The 19,462-nt window shown below is 39.9% G+C and overlaps 2 pseudogenes; both read left to right on the forward strand.

The window, feature by feature from the left end:
- The first annotated feature begins 2,144 nt into the window (after nucleotides 1-2,144).
- Nucleotides 2,145-8,122, forward strand: LOC116677796 (immunoglobulin lambda-1 light chain-like; annotated as a pseudogene).
- Nucleotides 8,123-13,081: 4,959 nt separating this feature from the next.
- On the forward strand, nucleotides 13,082-19,183 carry LOC116677787 (immunoglobulin lambda-1 light chain-like; annotated as a pseudogene).
- The last annotated feature ends 279 nt before the right edge of the window (nucleotides 19,184-19,462 follow it).

Below are 19,462 nucleotides of genomic sequence, written 5' to 3' on the forward strand. Positions count from 1 at the left end.
GTTCATAGCATAAGTCTTTGCATGCAAAAAAACGATTGAACAAGTTGTCATAATATGTCAAGCGTACAGTATTTCTATACCTTTCAATTAGACTTTTTTCTAAATAGATTTATATATATATATATATATATATATATATATATATATATATATATACTACCAGTCAAAAGTTTGGGGTCACTTCGAAATTTCCATTGCACTCCATTATAGACAGAAGACCAGCTGAGATCAGTTGCATTGCTTTTTTAACCACGGCAGCAGTTTTCATATTACATTATGTGCTGACATAATTGCAAAAGGGTTCCCCAATGTTTTCTCAGTTAGTTTTTTTTAAAAGATATCAGATTAGTAAACATAATGAGCATTTGGAACATTGGATGAATGGTTGCTAATAATGGGCATTGTAGATATTGCAGTAAAGATCAGCCCCCCCCACTCAGATCAGCTGGTGTTCTGTCTATAATGGAGGGGAATAGAAATTTGTAAGTGACCCCAAACCTTTGACCGGTATTGTACATATGTATATATCCTTGGAATTTCTCACCCAGGTGCAGCTTAATGTGCTCTACAAAAAACCCTCATGGATCATTACACAACACATCACACGTTACATTACAAACACATTTTTTAGATCTTCTCCTACACCGGGGCTCCGATTGGCACCAAATTTTCAGTGAATCATGAATGCATCAAGCTTATTACGAGTTGTATAAAGCATGTCCATATCTCCATTACTCTCCAAGTTATTGACCAATGAACTTTGAAAGCTGCGTGGCTCTGGACGTAAATGAACACAAATCAGCGACCGTAAAACCAATCATCACCAAACTCACAGGGTATGTTCACATGTTCTTGCAGCTTTATTAGTGATTGTTTTTGTGTTGTCGTCTGCTTTTTTCACATCGCCGTGAGCTGGACCGAGCTACACATCACACTGAACTCAAAATAAAGGTTTTTGACTGACCGGTTATAGACATTTTAAACAAAGTGCACTGTGTTTCCAATCATTAGAAAGCTCACAGGATATGTTTTATAACCACGCTGGACCACATGTGTGGAATTACTTTGAAGTCGCTATTGAGAAAAAAGCTTTGAATCTGCAAATCGCCGCTTGCGATGTTTTTTATTGTTATTGTTATAGTTATTTTTTTGTATTTTTGTACTGTTTTTCTTCTCAGTTCTGTTACACCAGTAATACTAGTCGTTGACTGGTGTGTGTTTCTTTGTCCACGAGATGTCACTTTTTTTTCTTTACCAGTAAACAACAAGAGGTAAGAGCATCATCCTGTCGTCATGGGCGACCATCCTCATCAGCATCACCTGGGTACCCTTGCACTTCCTGTGACTAACCACAGGATGGCGCTCTCTCTCTTTGGTGGTTTCTGTCAGGCGGCCATGTTGGAAGAGCTGATTTATTGTTGGGCCGGCGATCTAAGAGCATGAAGGCTGGTTTATATAAATCTTTTTTGTTGTTTTTGTTGAAGCAAAACAAGCTGTGAGGACATATGTCCCCAACCTGGCTATAAGGACGGGCTAATATTAAAATGTACCTGATGATGTTGCACCGTACTATTGATTGCCCACTGCTGCTATGATAATGCATTTTACTATTTTATTTATTGATTTTAAAGCAATTCTTGGTGTTGTGTATTGTGTGTCTGTCTATCTGATGATCTGTGTATCTATCTATCTATCTATCTATCTATCTATCTATCTATCTATCTATCTATCTATCTATCTATTGTATCTATCTATCTATCTATCTATCTATCTATCTATCTAACACCACGGACAACCCATAGAGCGGAGGTCTTGGAGGGGGGTTAGGGGTCTGCGGTGTCACGCCATTTATTCATAAATCAGTCTTAAGGAGACAAACCTCGCAGCATCAGGAAACACTTTTCAATCCCTTCTTAAAGCACAAAGTTAAGAATGACTGTAATCTGATGATCTCTCCATTTGTATATTTTTATTTTTTATTGCTTTTTATCTTAAGAATTGATTTTACTGCTGTAACCGTGTTGGTTGCATGTTTTGCATTTGTCCATTCATTGTTATTATTGTTATTATTAAATACTAGACACTTTGACATGGTACTATTGTGATTAATAAATTGCTGAATTCCATGTAGCTACTTCAGTTTCAGGGTCTTGTGTTGTTCCTGTTGGCTGTCTCACCATCGCAGTTTACGGGAACACTTGAACACAACAGAGCCATCCTTCATGGTACACTCATGCTTTTCCTTCTATGACAAATGAAGTCAAAATGTCTGCAGTGAAAAAGGCATGTTGTCAGACCGCAGCCTTATCTGCCAGCTGCAGGGGCTGATGGGAGATGTGAGGAGCTGTTAGGACCACGTGGCCCTCGTCTGATCTCACAGCTCGTCCTTGTTTGGCCTCAGCTGCATCAGAGCTCCACTTCTCCCCAGGTTCCCCACAGGAAACACCACGGAACAAAATGCTTCTCCTCCCAGCTGCTGCTCTGTGCTGTCTGGGTTCAGGTGAGTGTTTCCAGCCAATCAGGAGCCGGCAAACTCCACCTGTAACACACACTGGGTCCCGCTCACCTTCATCTACCTGTCTGTTTCTCTACAGCGCTGGCTGCCATGGCAACACAGCTGATTCAGGAGGATTTAACATTGACCAGGAGAGTTGGTGGAGACGTCTCCTTCAGCTGTCGAGGCACTGAGCTGTGTGACTATGAATATGTAAACTGGTTCCAGAAGAGAGACACAGAAACATTCACACTGATTCTTGATATTAACCGGCGCAATGGTGACATAAATAAGAGATACAATCATCCTCAGGAAGATGATTTCTCAGCTGTGAATAAACAGAACGGCTGGGAGTTGCAGATCCAGAAAGTTAAACTGGATCATTCAGCCTCCTACTACTGCTCCTGTTATGAAGCTAGTCCCCACAGTGAGACCTGATCCCTGCAGCCTGAACAAAAACCTCCAGATGAACAGATGTCAACCAGTGTTGGAGACAGGAAGAGATCAGCCAACCACAGCCCAGGTTCACATGTTCCCCCTCCATCTCAGCCAGAGTCACTAACAGTGTTGGTTAGCTGGCTGGGGGCTACAATCACTTTGAATGAATAATTAAATTACATCAAACCTTTTCATCCAATAACTTTAATTTCAGCTTTAATATTTCTGATCATAAGTTTATCAATTATTTAAATAGTTGGAGGATCACAACTTGTTCTACGTCAGATAAAAACAAAACTACATTGCAACACACAGATGTTTTACATTATTATAGTAATACATATTATAGTGATACATTTATGGTAATGGAGAATACAAAAATGTGATCTGATGATGTTACTGGATTAAAACGTATCAAAGTCAATAGATTTTCATCCTCTGAGGAACATGAACGTCTGAACCAACGATCCACAGAGACACTCTGCCAGTGTGTCTTAAAAGGACAGAGAAGAAGAGACAGTCATGTTAATATGAACATTAGAGAAACATCATGGAGCTGGAATATGAAACTGGTTAATAATTTGGACTGGTTCACCTCAGCAGACGCTCTCAGCAGCAGACAGGTTTTTGTATCACTCAGTTTCACTGTGAGAGACGGAGAGTACAAGTACTCCTACAACTTTGGCTCTGGAACTAAACTGGTTGTAACAGGTAAGAATTAACATTTAATGTCCTTCAGTTATTTTAATGAACAGATGAAAATGTGTTTTAATGAGTTTCTGGTGCTTCAGGCTTCACATGTTGTTTGTTTCATCATCAGAAGAGAATTCTTGCAGCCGTGCAGCGATTGCTTTAATATCTGAAGAACTTTTTAAGCAAGGTTTGACTTTAAAAGGGATCCAACGGTACTACCACTACCTTCAAATACTTCCAGTATATTTGATTTAATGCTGTTCATAAATAAATATTTCCTCCTAAATAATCAGTTGTTGTTTTCTAAGGGATAGGAACGCATTGTTAGCAGCATTAGATCAACTCTGCACTATGCTGAAAAACAACAAATTCCTTGAGTTGGGTTCAAAATAAAAGTTAAATAATAAATAAAGCACAGCTCCAGTTATTCTTTATTTCTGCAGCAGATTAAACTGATTTATAGAAAAGGTTTGATGAAATGTCAGAAACATACAGTCTCTGATCCTCTCAGAAATCAGCAATAGGATATATACGTTAATGTATGACGTTTAACATAATCTAATATATGTCAGTAACTGTACATGGTAAAGTTTAGAACTTTATATTGTTTAGGATAATTCATGAAATAATTTAAAGGCAATTGTTTTCTACACGAAGGTACATTTGTCTTTTAGTCAAGATATATTAATACATGAAGCCCCAGAGATACTGAATGTATTATAAAAAATAAAATGTATGATGATAAATAACCGCAGATATATATGTATATATATATATATATACACATGTATACAAATGGAGAGAGAGAGAGAGATGTATATAGCGCATTTAAATAAATAGTAATTGAAGATTAACATAATTTCAACATTTAATATGAATTGTTTATTCAAGGTGAAATTGCCGTGAAAAAACTATGAAATTACTGATATATTGATTTGTTTCTGAAGCTCCTAGAGTAAAATATAAGATGTTTATATGTAATTTATGTTGACTATTGTAGTAATAAAATGATAAATGTATATCATAAAAAGATAAATACATAATTTATTTTAATACGTTAATTCCACAACATTTTCTTTGTGTGAAAATACGTTTCATAATTAGGTTATTTTCCAATCAGGGATAAATATGTAATTTATTTGATTGTGACAAAAAAAAATGACAAAATGAGACATAAAACACACAAAGATTTGACAAAAAAGACAAAAAGGGACCAGAGACCATGGAAATATTTTTTGAATTATTAACTCAAATTATCAACTCTCCGTTTTTTTAAAGGGTCAAATCTGACCCTTTAATAAACGTCTATATCTGAAACATGAGTTTCTTTTTAACCAAATTACCATAAACATGGATTCCATCCAACGCTCTTTCATTCCTCTGATCTTAACTATTAGTCAAAATAACTCATAATTTCTGCTTTTTAGCTCTAATATGAGGTATAATTCTATATAAATGAGGGTTGTTGACCATGAATTCCTGAAAGTATAAAACTAGTAAGATGGTGGTGGTGGAAACTAAAAAAGTCTGAAAATGGGACGATGATCATGAACAGATAAATATGTAATTTATTCTAATAAATTAACTCTACAACACTTTCTTTGCATGAAAGTACATTTTACAATTATTACATGTTAATTTACAATCAGGGATCAAGATGGTCCTTTTATTAAACTGCAGTTTTATTTAAATGTGATATATTATAAAAATCATTCACGCTTTAATGTTAAGATTTTTTGATGTAAAAATGATTTCTACTCCTTTGAAGAGAAACTGTATTCGGTCCGATACAAATAGTTTTTCATTAGTGGTTATCAAATAAGAACAAAGACTCAAATAACTTGTTAAATTTGATCTTTATATGAAATGTCTTGCTCATCATGAACAGTATCATAGATGAGTTAAAGTTCATACTGAAAATCTAATTACTATTACTAAATTTACCGGAGAGACAGCGATTTCTGTTTTCTTTGTTTTTTTAGAATTTAAATTACATAAATCTTTTTTGTTGTTTTTGTTGAAGCAAAACAGGCTGTAAGGACATGTGTACCCGACCTGGCTATAACTCCATGGATTTTAAGTAAATGCAAAAATGTCTGTGTTTATTGTTTGTACAATAATTTATGGAGGTGAGACATTGAAAAGCAGTTTTAGAAAGATAAAGGGGGGGGCGTTATTTGGATGTCCAGTGGTCTAACTTCCGTAAAAACCTAGTGAAAAAACATATTCCACAATAAAACATGATATAAATGAAAAAAACATGCTGTTAAAAACGGCCGACTCATCCAAAATGGATATTCCAATAACAGCTTCATACGCGCTTCACGATGACGGCAATTAGTCATTAACAGATATTCACAAAGACGCATAGTCCTGCAACAATCTATCTATAATAACACCTTGAAATGTATATAGTAAAATATTAAAGTTATGGGAAGTTAACTGAATGTTTCATAGTCCTCATGCTTTTTCCTTCATCCCGTCCAGGAGGGACAGATGAAACATGACGCACGTCCCACTCTTGCTGTAATAACTCTTGCCATTTACTTCCCAGATGTGATGTTTTACTTCCCCCCGGGCCATGGGACAACAATGATTGTTCAGTGTGCCGATGCTATTGCGCATTGACTATTATCGCCCATACTTATTATTATTATTCCGCCTGTTTTTTGTCCCGCTACTAGTCACGGAGCGTTGCCAACACACACACACACAATACATCAAAACGTGTGTAATGATCGGGAATGTTGGGCTATGACTTTTCAATGAGATTTGACGCGGGGTTTTCACAAAATTGGCAAAAAACTGCGAAACATTTCTCATTGACTTGAATGTGAAATGTTCGGGAAATCCCTCAACATCACTCAAACCCCCCCTCTTTGGGACCGTGCTGTACCGCCATACTTAAATGTGGAAACATGATTAAAAATTTAAACTGAAAACAAGACTTAGCAACAGGTTCTGACACTGAAAGTATGGGGGGGGCTGCAATATACTTGGGACATTAATCCATAATTTGTGTCCATAATTGTCTTTATTCCCATACAACCCATGCTGCTGGGAGCTGCTGTTGACTGTGTGAATGTGTGTCTGTGCTGCTTGTTGCTGCTGTCTAACTTCAGATGAGCCGGTAGTGAAGCCCGTGGTGAGCGTGTACCCAGCAGCACCCAGAGCCCCCCTGGAGGGGAAGAGCTCCCTGCTGTGTCTGGCCTCAGCCATGTTTCCTCCTCTGGTCCAGTTCTCCTGGAAAAGACGAAGGGGGGACGGTCCTCTGGAGGAGCTGCCCCCTGCTGAGGGAGAGCAGCTGGAGATCAGAGAGTCGGGACGCACCGCCGCCATCTTAATGATCCATCAGCAAGAGAACAGCACGTATAAATACCGTTGCTACGTCCACCATGAGGGGGGGGCAGTGGAGGCCCAAACAGAACAAGGTAATGAAGACTCGGGACTTCAGTACTGACTACTTAAATTCACTTAAAAACTCAATTTCATCTCTCATTCTGGAAAAGACAATATTCTGACTAAGCTGTTTACATATCTAAATAAAGAAAATATTCCACTAATATTCCCATTTACATGCAGCCATGCAACATAGTTATTTTCCAGCGGTGGAGAACTTGCTGGATTATGTGAACACAGCCTCCATCTTTCCTTCCTTCAATCAGCTTCTTGAAAAAGTCGTCATCTCTACAGCAGCCGTGCAAACTGTTGCTTTGTGTACAACAACCACAGCAACACACAGAGATGACTGTGATGAAGGCTCGGTGACGGTGTTCAGCAGGGATTCAGCTTCATGTGGAGATGCTGTCAAAGAGCGCAGAGGAGTAGACGACTGCCATTTGTCACTGTAACTCCAACCATTTCACTGCCTTTCTGTTTCAGAGGTTCCAGCTCCAGCAGCCTCCTGTCCTCCAGAGGAGATCCACCAGACCAGCTAGCTCTGCAGCGAGACTGTAAGATCACCTGCTGTTTCCTTTTGGGCTTCAGCTTTATTTTTCAATGTCAACATGTAAAGACACTGTCCTGGCTCCATAACTGAAAAGATTAGTGGGGCCCTGACATGTGTGTGTTTAATTTTGGCCTTAGACATTTATTTCAAATTGGAGCCAACATCCGTTTTCATTTGAAGCTGGTTGTCCCATCCAGAAAACTTCAAATTATATCTATAAAAATCTGATGATGTTCTGATGAAATGTGCATAGTAGAACATACTGCAACTGTGTCTGACTCTGTGTTTGTGTGTGTGTGTGTGTGTGTGTGTGTGTGTGTGTGTGTGTGTATGTGTGTGTGTGTGTGTGACAGTGGTCTTCCAGTTGCAGTACCAAGTGAAGTTGTTCTGTCTGCTGTACACACAGCTGATAGTGAAGAGTCTGGTGTTCTGCTGTGGACTCTCCCTGCTGATGATCCTCAGAAACAAGAGACCGTCCACCAACTGAAAACGTGCTGACTGATTTCTGCTCATCAATTCATCTCCTTTATACTTTATCAGTTCATGAACATCAATTTTTCAATATCAATTTTTTTTCCTGCCTGCATTGAGACTTGTGTCAAAAGGATATTTGACAGACTTGTAGGTCTCCAAATTCGTCGTTCTAAGTCACTGCTGAAATCATCGTAGCCTCTACTGCCATGATGGGCCATGTTGTGTTTGCTCTTTTTTTGTGCATTTGCTTCTTGTAAAGTTACAATAAGAGGCAGAAATATGCTTGTAGAATGTACTGGACTAATGTTAAAAACAAATGCAAAGGCCGTTTGAATAAAGGTTGCAAAACATGAGCTTTATTGGTCTCTTTTTTACAGTAGGTCTAGGTTTTTCCCTCCAGATCATATTTGAAAGAAAACATCAGGTATTTAAATCATTAAAATCAGTAAAAAGCAGCTTTGTAAAGCAGGTCTGGTGTTTGTCATTTGAGATAGATTGACAAACATGTTATTTTTTTTAAAACAAGTTGATTCCTTATGTTCAATCATACTGAGTGAAACAGCATTAATAACAACATGACAGTGAAATCATGTTGTTTACATTTGGGATATTTAAAGAATATCCTCTAATGTGTTGTTTAAATCTAACAACATGCTTGTCAGGAGCTGTGCAGCAGTGGTGATGATTGGATGTAATAGACATAACATGACTGGTACCAGAACGGACAGGAAGTCAGGTGTAGTCCCCAGGGGGGAACAAAATTCAGATTTATCATTTATATGAGAGTGTTTGATGTTTAAAGTCATGTTCCTGTTCAAATCAAATTATAATAATTTAGCATTTAAAATCATGTCTCTAGACCCTTTAGAAAGGGTGGATCCCATCGGGCTGCTGCCTGTCCTTGGACCCCGCAAGGTCATAAAAACGGGTATATTTGTGTTCATGTGCGTGTGTGTTTTTATGTGTATGTATATGCGTGTGTGTGTATGTGTGTGTATGCCTGTGTGTGTGTGTGTGTTTGTGTGTGTGTGTAAACCTTCATATATGGGTTATCTATTTGTTTAAAGTATTTTTTCTAATTCGCTGAGCCAGAAATCTCCACTTCAGCATAAACCAACCTTTACCCTTTCTTATTCTGACATTTCTTTACACAGGGCTTTGTTCAGTTATCATTCAGAGTCTGACTTATACAACATTGTATGTAAATAAGATCATATTTAATAAGAAGATGCTGTATTTGCATTGCAGACATTAACCACTGAGACATAAACTCATGTGTGTTGTCGTGTTTGTACGAGGACTCTCATCAAATCCAAGTAGAAACTGTAAAGTTCACCTTTGAACGCTGAAATCTCCATGAATAAAGTCCATGGACGTGACCTCCGGGGGGGGGGGGTCATCATTGTTGGTCTCTGGGCTCAGTTAAACTGGGTTTGGGTGGAGGGCTCAGTGGGAAAAAGGCTTCCAGACCAGCAGAGAGACGCCCCCCCGCTGCAGAGAGGAGGAGGAGTTCCTGAGTGTTTCCAGCAGATATGAATCTGTTCTCAGTGGTTATTAGAAATCATAAAGCTGTTGACAGCGAGTCCCCACTTCCTCTCTGTGTGGGTTTCTGCTCTGCAGCCTTTCTCACATCAACAACACAACCACAGTTACCTTATTTGACACAGTCTATGAATTTTCATAATCTTTCTACATACTATGACTTTTTAAAATGTTTTTTTCTACATACTATGACTTTTTCCATAATATTTCAACATGCTATACTATGATTTGTTTTGACGTTCTATGACTTCTTTCAATTTTTTTTCAACATACTATACTATGATTATTTTCATATATTTTCCACATACTAAGACTTATTTCAAATTATTAATTCAACATGCTGTGGTGACTCGGGGAATCTGAGGAACCAGAAGCAGAGAGCAGGTTAAATCATAAATAATCATTAACTAAAACTCAGATTAATAAAACAGTGGATATTATTAATAGGAATGTGTAGTAATACATCATTATTACACATACACATCAACGTGTAAGAAGTCGACCGCAGTATTTTCCAAAAATAATCGTTACGTCTGTCATCATTGATCAGAGACAGAACCCAAACCACAGAGACTAACAATCCTCTTGTTGTCCCCCCCCCCCTCAAAAACCCATCTGCACCTCCAGAAGCAGAACTAGAGCCTCCATGTTAATGTGTTGGAGCTCAAATCCTGCTCCGGTCTCAGGGCCAGATAAACACACTCAGAGACTAAGATGTTGATGAATGATCTTTTATTCAGTGGAATATTCCAGAGACAAGTCCTGAACTCAGCATGCAGCAGTCCCAGACTGGTCTGACCCTCCTCACTAAGTCTGACCCTCTTTATTTACTCCAGGGCCAAAGCTCATTAAACCTGGTCCTGTTCTCCTGGTCCCCCCAGATAAGATGTGGCCTTCACTCCCACACTTCAGCTGTCTCTCCCTAGGACATCCTGACCTGCTTCAGCAACAATAGTTACACTAAGAATTCAGTTAGTTCCACTTCTCATGTGTCATTAATAAAGCATTGGAGCATTATAAGCATTCATAATTATTCACCGTCAATATGTGGTTAATCATACTATAATATATGGTTTAAACAAATATATTTCCAACACGTGTTAACATGTTAGTTAGTACGGAGGTACATTTTAATATTAGCCGTCCTTTCCTCACCAGTCTTCCTGCTCTTAGATCACCGGCACAACAATAAATCAGCTCTTCCAACATGGCCGCCGGACCCATTTCTAACTAAACCAGCAACCTGACAGCAACCACCACAGAGAGAGAGCGCCACCCTGTGGTTAGTCACAGGAAGTGCAAGGGTACCCAGGTGATGATGATGAGGATGGTCGCCCATGACGACATGATGATGCTCTCACCTCTAGTTGTTTACTGGTGAAGTAAAAACAGTGACATCTCGTGGATAAAGAAACACACACCAGTCAACGACAAGTATTACTGGTATAACTGTTCTTCTATTAGTTACATCATAGAAAAGCTTTTTACACTTAGACTCTCTTTATTGGTCCAGCAGCTTACTAAAAAGGTATAAAAATACAGAATACAGAAGAAAAACAGTAGCCTATAAAAATAACAATAACAATAAACCTTTAGCTATAAAAAGAGCTTTAGTATGAATTATAAGTTAAATCAGTTAGTCTCCAGGTATGTATGTGAGTAGATTATTAATCAGTTAATTGCACAGTGAGAGAGTCCTGATGGTCAAAGGTCCTCCTGTCTTGTCTGGTCTTTAGTTCTACTTCCTGTGTTTTCCCCCTCCTATGATTACCTGATGTTTTCCACCTGTTTCCCAGTCCTCCTGTATTTAGTCTTTGTGCTTTCCTTGTCCTGGGTCAGATCTTTGTAGTGTCACGTCTCCCAGTGTCAGTTCTCGTCTGGTTCCTTGTTTTATTGTCTCCGTTTCGAGTTTGTTTGGCTTTTTTTTGTATTCCTGTTCTTGTTTCTTGATCCCTGGAATTAGTTTTTTGTCTTCTCAGTACTTCCTTAGGTTTTTTACTTTGCTTTTTCTGTTATTAAATTCTCAAGCTTGACGTTTTGCCGGCCTCCTCTCTGCATTTTGGGTCTACCATTTTTTGTACCTCTCTACACAAAGAAAAAAAGGAAAAACAAAAGTAGAAATGTAAACATAGGACAATCTCCTTAGGTAAACTACTGCAGTGCCAGTTGAAGGTTCATGAGATGTACCTTCGTTCACCTGGGAGCATTTTACCATTTCATGACCTATTTAGAAAACAAGTTTAATTGAAAGGTATAGAAATACTGTATGTTGACATTATGATGACTTGTTTTTTGCATGTAAAGACGATGATGAGAAGATGGAACGGGAAGTTTGGAGGATTTCAGTTGTGATGTGAGAAATGAACCAAAGCGACTGAGAAAAGGTGTAATCAACCTGGGGAAGAACAGAGACTGGAGGATGAATGGAGGAGTTATTGTGACGTCAGCAGGACAGTTTGGAGACGTGTGTTGTTGGAGACACTAGAGGACAGCAGTAGGACGGTTTGATTCTCCACAGCAGCATCACCATCACTAAAAGCTTTGTTGTAAGCTACGCTTTTTTTTTTTTTAGGAATTAGTTTGGTGTTGTCGGTGCACGTCACTCACTCAAAACCCTGAGACTACAGCGTCTAATGTCCTTAAATGTCTTTAAAGGTTCTGTTAAAACCATAGAACAGGAGTCAGGAATTCATGTCTCTGCTGGTTGTAAGTGTATGACTATGCATGAGACAAATAATCTTGAAACACGTCTGTGTCGTTGTAAAGGTCAGATACAAAAATACATATCCTGTCATTTCATTTGGAGGACTTGTTGCCCCCCCCTCCCCCAGTTTCAGATCCAGCGAGTGCTGTTACAGGCAGAAGTGCAGCTGTGGTGGTTTCTCAGTGTCTCATTTGGTGGCTGACCTCAACATGGAGGAAGTAGAGATCAGAGCCCTGAGCTCCTTCCAGAGAGCAGCACCGGAGCCACTACTTCAGATATGATAACAACACCTGGATTAAACTCTTCTGAGCCCTCCGCTGGCTCCGTCTTTACAAACTAACCCTCTGAACTCCATCTCAGATTCTAGTGGAGAGCCCAAAGTTTACAGAAACACCAACTCAGTCGGCTGGATGTTGGTGAAATGTGTCTAAAATGAAGCAGCAGTCATGTAGAAATGTTCCATTCAAATATTTCCCTCAGTCCAACATCACGTAGCTTTAATGGAGAGACTGAACAACAGGACACTAAATACATTAGTGATGCTGAGCTTTATGTCTAATATACACTCAGTTACACAGATGGGACGTTTACGGGTTAAGTCATAGTTCAGGAGTTTTGTATTTCCAGTGTTGTCTAGGAAACTATAATCATTTAGAAAAATACCTTAAAACCATGATCAGAAATCCTTCAGCTTCTTTTTTCCATAACAGACATTTGAAGATTTAACACAAACAGAATTACTGAGTTTGACGAGCAACACAATCTAAAAGTACCAAAAGTACCGCTGCAGGGGCTGATGGGAGATGTGAGGAGCTGTTAGGACCACGTGGCCCTCGTCTGATCTCACAGCTCGTCCTTGTTTGGCCTCAGCTGCATCAGAGCTCCACTTCTCCCCAGGTTCCCCACAGGAAACATCACTGAACAAAATGCTTCTCCTCCCAGCTGCTGCTCTGTGCTGTCTGGGTTCAGGTGAGTGTTTCCAGCCAATCAGGAGCCGGCAAACTCCACCTGTAACACACACTGGGTCACGCTCACCTTCATCTACCTGTCTGTTTCTCTACAGCGCTGGCTGCCATGGCAACACAGCTGTCTCAGGAGGATTTAACATTGACCAGGAGAGTTGGTGGAGACGTCTCCTTCAGCTGTCGAGGCACTGAGCTGTGTTACAATGATTATGTACTCTGGTACCAGAAGAGAGAAAACAAAACATTCACACTGATTCTTGTTATAGACAAGACCAATGGAGTCATGGATAGGAGATCAAACCATCCTCAGATAGATGATTTTTCATCAGTGAATAAACAGAACGGCTGGGAGTTGCAGATCCAGAAAGTTAAACTGGATCATTCAGCCTCCTACTACTGCGCCTGTTGGGTCCCACAGTGAGACCTGATCCCTGCAGCCTGAACAAAAACCTCCAGATGAACAGATGTCAACCAGTGTTGGAGACAGGAAGAGATCAGCCAACCACAGCCCAGGTTCACATGTTCCCCCTCCATCTCAGCCAGAGTCACTAACAGTGATTATATTTTTTATTGATCCAGTTAGGAATTAATAAAACAGTATCTAAAGTATTTAGTTATTGTACTTAAGTAATATGAAAGGTTTTATTACTTTATAAGTAGTAATAAATAACAAGTAACTGGTTCCACTTCCTCAGTTGTCACTAACACACTGAACTGAGCTGAAGTTTCTTTTCTAACAACACAGAAAAACAATAATAAAAGATCTGAAACAGAAAACTATACAAATAATTAATTAACTAGAAAATAAATTTCCTTCAGGAAACGTGTGAATGGTCTAAAGCTACGGGGACTAATACAACTTTCTCAGGGCTGCATGCTCTAGTAATGTCAATAGACGCCCATTATAATCAATAGAAAGGCCTGAAATGAACACTAAACTTTCAATAGCTGAATATTCTGTGAATGGTTTAAAGTTTTTTAGAGTCTGTAGGTGAAAGTTTGAAGGCGTTGAAGAGGATTTGAAGAATTCTCTCATTGACTTTAATGTTAAATAAAATGTTTAAAAGCTTAACATTAAATAAAAGTATAAATAGCAGAACAAAAGTTGAAGAAGTCCATCATGTGCTGAAAGAGCCGAATATTTTAACATTGAATGAATGGGGTGAGGGGGTTCCTTCTCAGGGCCATCCAATCTCTGTATGACCAAAGCGAGAGCTGGGTCCGGGTTCTCGGCAGTAAGTCGGACTCGTTCCAGGTTCTGGAGGGTTGGCCTCCGCCAGGGCTGCGCTTTGTCACCAATCCTGTTTATAATATTTATGGACAGGATATCGAGGCGTAGTCGGGGCGGCGGGTGTTGCAGTTCGGTGGGCTCGGGATCTCATTGCTGCTTTTTGCAGATGATGTGGTCCTGATGACATCATCGGTCTGGGACCTTCAGCACTCACTGGATCGGTTCGCAGCCGAGTGCGAAGCGGCTGGGATGAGGATCAGCACCTCTAAATCTGAGGCTGTGGTTCTCAGCAGGAAACCGATGGAGTGCTTTCTACAGGTAGGGAGTGAGTCCTTTCCCCAAGTGAAGGAGTTTAAGTACCTTGGGGTCTTGTTCGCAAGTGAGGGGACCATGGAGCGTGAGATTGGTCGGAGAATCGGAGCAGCTGGTGCGGTATTATATTCTGTTTATTGCACCGTTGTGACAAAAACGGAGCTAAACCAGAAGGCAAAGCTCTGGATCTATCGGTCAGTGTTAGTTCCTACCCTCACCTATGGTCATGAAGGCTGGGTCATGACCGAAAGAACCAGGTCCAGGGTACAAGAGGCTAAAATGGGTTTCCTCAGGAGGGGGGCTGGCGTCTCCCTTAGAGATCGGGTGAGAAGCTCAGTCATCCGAGAGGAGCTCGGAGTAGAGCCGCTGCTGCTCCTTCGCGTCGAAAGGAGCCAGTTGAGGTGGTTCGGGCATCTGGTAAGGATGCCTCCTGGGGGGGTCCCTAGGGAGGTGGTCCAGGCACGTCCAGCTGGGAGAAGGCCTCGGGGAAGACCCAGGAATGGTTTGAGGGATGTCCAGCTGGGAGGAGGCCTTGGGGAAGACTCAGGACTAGGTGGAGGGACGTCCAGCTGGGAGGAGGCCTCGGGAAGAACCAGGACTAGGTGGAGGGACGTTCAGCTGGGAGGATGCCTCGGGAAGACCCAAGACTAGGTGGAGGGGACGTCCAGCTGGGAGGAGGCCTCGGGGAAGACCCAGGACTAGGTGGAGGGACGTCCAGCTGGGAGGAGGCCTCGGGGAAGACCCAGGACTAGGTGGAGGGACGTCCAGCTGGGAGGAGGCCTCGGGGAAGACCCAGGACTAGGTGGAGGGACGTCCAGCTGGGGGGAGGCCTCGGGTGAGACCCAGGACTAGGTGGAGGGACATCCAGCTGGAGGAGGAGGCTCGGGGAAGACCCAGGACTAGGTGGGAGGGACGTCCAGCTGGGAGGAGGCCTCGGGGAAGACCCGGACTAGGTGGAGGGACGTCCAGCTGGGAGGAGGCCTCGGGGAAGATCCAGGACTAGGTGGAGGGACGTCCAGCTGGGAAGACCTCGGGGAAGACCAGGACTAGGGGAGGGATGTCCAGCTGGGAGGAGGCCTTGGGGAAGATCCAAACACAAGTGTTCTTTTCTAACACAGAGAAACAATAATAAAAGATCTGAAACAGAAAACTATACAAATAACTAATTAATAATGCCAATAAATGTATGTACATGTGATAAAACATGAATAATCCTTTTTTTAAAACATTCCTGATTACAATTATTAAGACAAAATTGGAAAAAAACAATGAAGATAAAAACAAGCTTCAACATTTAAAGATTAAAATCCTCTGATTGACCTGCTGCAGGACTAAGGTCTGTTCCTCCTCTCAATGCCAATCTGCTCTTAATGCAAACACTTCCTGTGTCCCCTTCACAATAAAAGCTTTGCAGACACATTTCTAACATCACATGTTGGATTGTCACAGTGTGTTCAGGGGACAGGCAGCTAGCAGATAGTGAGATGTTTTTACAGTGTGTTCTGGGGACAGGCAGCTAGCAGAAAGTGAGATGTTTTTTACAGTGTGTTCTGGGGACAGGCAGCTAGCAGATAGTGAGGAGATGTTTTTACAGTGTGTTCAGGGGACAGGCAGCTAGCAGATAGTGAGGAGATGTTTTTACAGTGTGTTCTGGGGACAGGCAGCTAGCAGATAGTGAGGAGATGTTTTTACAGTGTGTTTAGGGGACAGGCAGCTAGCAGATAGTGAGAAGATGTTGTTACAGTGTGTTCTGTGGACAGGCAGCTAGCTGATAGTGAGGAGAAGTTTTTACAGTGTGTTCAGGGGACAGGCAGCTAGCAGATAGTGAGGAGATGTTTGTTGTATGTGACAACAAATGTTGAATCCTAAAACACACGTGATATTGCTTATAGCACCTTTAAGTTCAGCAGTTATTTAAAAAGTTTGAGGATCACAACTCGTTCTTCAGATAAAACAAAACTACATTGCCATACACAGAAATTAAATTTATAATAATGGAGAATATAAAATGTGATCTGATGATGTTACTGGATTAAAACGTATCAAAGTCAGTAGGATTCATCCTCTGAGGAACATGAACGTCTGAACCAACGATCCACAGAGACACTCTGCTAGTGTGTCTAAAAAGGACAGAGAAGAAGAGACAGTCATGTTAATATGAACATTAGAGAAACATCATGGAGCTGGAATATGAAACTGGTTAATAATCTGGACTGGTTCACCTCAGCAGACGCTCTCAGCAGCAGACAGGTTTTTGTATCACTCAGTTTCACTGTGGGAGGAGGGATGGTACTACCGGATCTTTGGCTCTGGAACTAAACTGGTTGTAACAGGTAAGAATTAACATTTAATGTCCTTCAGTTATTCTAATGAACAGATGAAAATGTGTTTTAATGAGTTTCTGCTGCTTCAGGCTTCACATGTTGGTTGTTTCATCATTAGAAGAGAATTCTTGCAGCCGTGCAGCGATTGCTTTAATATCTGAAGAACTTTTTAAGCAAGGTTTGACTTTAAAAGGGATCCAACGGTACTACCACTACCTTCAAATACTTCCAGTATTTTTGGTTTGATGCTGTACATAAAGAAATATTTCCTCCTAAATAATTAGTTGTTGTTGTTGTTTTCTAAGGGATAGAAACGCATTTTAAGCAGCAATATCCTCAGCGCCTTATAGGAAAATAAAAAAATAGTTTTTAATGATTAATATAATCTGAACATATTATTGTAATTGTGTATTAAAGGTAAAAATGTTGTGAAATAACTGAGGGAGTGTAACTTTAATTATGTTGTTTAGGATAATTAATAAATAATTTAAAGTCATTCCATTTCATGTAAAGGTACATTTGTCTTTTAATGGAAGATATAATTCTACATGAGCACACATAGATACTGAATATATTACAATAATTATAAATAATGCATAGTAATCATACAATATGATAAATAACAACACAAACATATGTTTTTATAGGTGTCCTTATTGATATAAATAGCATTTGATGATTAGCATAATTTGAACATATTATTGTCAATGTGTATTAAGTAAAATTGTTGCTAAAAAACTGTGAATCACTGATATATTGATTTGTTTCTGAAGCAATTAGAGTAAAATATAAGATGTTAAATATTTTAAATGGTATATACAATATGGATCTTATTATATCAAGAAAATAACAATTGTAGTTTATATAAAGATGAAAATGTTGTTTATTATACAATACATATAAACTCTAATATAACAGAACAATTTCTTTGTGCAAAGGTAAATTATATTTCAATATTTTGTAACTATTATTATATATTAATTTCTTGTTAAGGGATTAAGATAACAAGTTCTTTTGTTATGTAGCAGATTTTTTTAAATTTCATATATAATAAAAATAATTTAGAGTTCAACTTTAATGACGCTGGTAAACTGTTTAAATATATATGTTTGATCTTTATTTCAAATATTAACACATTGTGGACAGATGAGTTTAAACTATCAAACTTACCGGCCATAGTTTGAATGCATACATTAAAATAATTGCCCAATGTGGAGTTTTTTGTTGTTGCTCCGGGTCATTTTATTGTAGTTGTGCATTAATGTTAAAATTGCTGTTCAAAATATATATACATTTTTTTTTTAATGAAACGTCTAGTTTAATATATATTAGCATATGTGTAGATTGTAATAATTAAAAATTGCTTAAGCATGAAATGTGACAGTAACCTAATTTATTGTAATATGGAAAGAAATTGTCTACTCCATAAAGAAAATGTCGTCACAATATTAAATAAGTAATATTATTTTTGGTAAATTGACTTTGTACATTGACTTAATGAACTGCCAGATCCATAATTGTCTTTATTCCCATATAACCGTGCAGCGTGAGCTGGGCGGTGTGTTTCATATGAAGGTGATCCAGTAGATGGAGGGAACTCTGGGCTGTATTGATGAGGACTTTAGGGATCAGAGTCCATGTAGTCCAGGATCAGACTGAATGGCGTGCTGGGAGCTGCTGTTGACTGTGTGAATGTGTGTCTGTGCTGCTTGTTGCTGCTGTCTAACTTCAGATGAGCCGGTAGTGAAGCCCGTGGTGAGCGTGTACCCAGCAGCACCCAGAGCCCCCCTGGAGGGGAAGAGCTCCCTGCTGTGTCTGGCCTCAGCCATGTTTCCTCCTCTGGTCCAGTTCTCCTGGAAAAGACGAAGGGGGGACGGTCCTCTGGAGGAGCTGCCCCTGCTGAGGGAGAGCAGCTGGAGATCAGAGAGTCGGGACGCACCGCCGCCATCTTGATGATCCATCAGCAAGAGAACAGCACGTATAAATACCGCTGCTACGTCCACCATGAGGGGGGGCAGTGGAGGCCCACACAGAACAAGGTAATGAAGACTCGGTGACTGTGTTCAGCTTCATGTGGAGACGCTGTCAAAGAGAGTAGAGGACTGACCTTTCTCACTGCAACCAGTGTTTTCTCTAGGTTTGTGGAAGAGTTAGGTGCCCCTATTTGGCTGAAGATTTAGGGGAAATTAATGATCTTCAATAACACAAACTTTGCAATTTCACACCATTTTGGACCATAATGATCATTTTTGTGTGTAAAACTTGGAAAAGCTAGAGCAGAAATAAATAAATAAAACTCAAACGCTTAAAGACAAAACTTGCTAAACCAACTACAA

The sequence above is a fragment of the Etheostoma spectabile genome, unplaced genomic scaffold (assembly GCF_008692095.1).
Source record: "Etheostoma spectabile isolate EspeVRDwgs_2016 unplaced genomic scaffold, UIUC_Espe_1.0 scaffold00005828, whole genome shotgun sequence".
In the NCBI taxonomy this organism is placed as follows: Eukaryota; Metazoa; Chordata; class Actinopteri; order Perciformes; family Percidae; genus Etheostoma; species Etheostoma spectabile.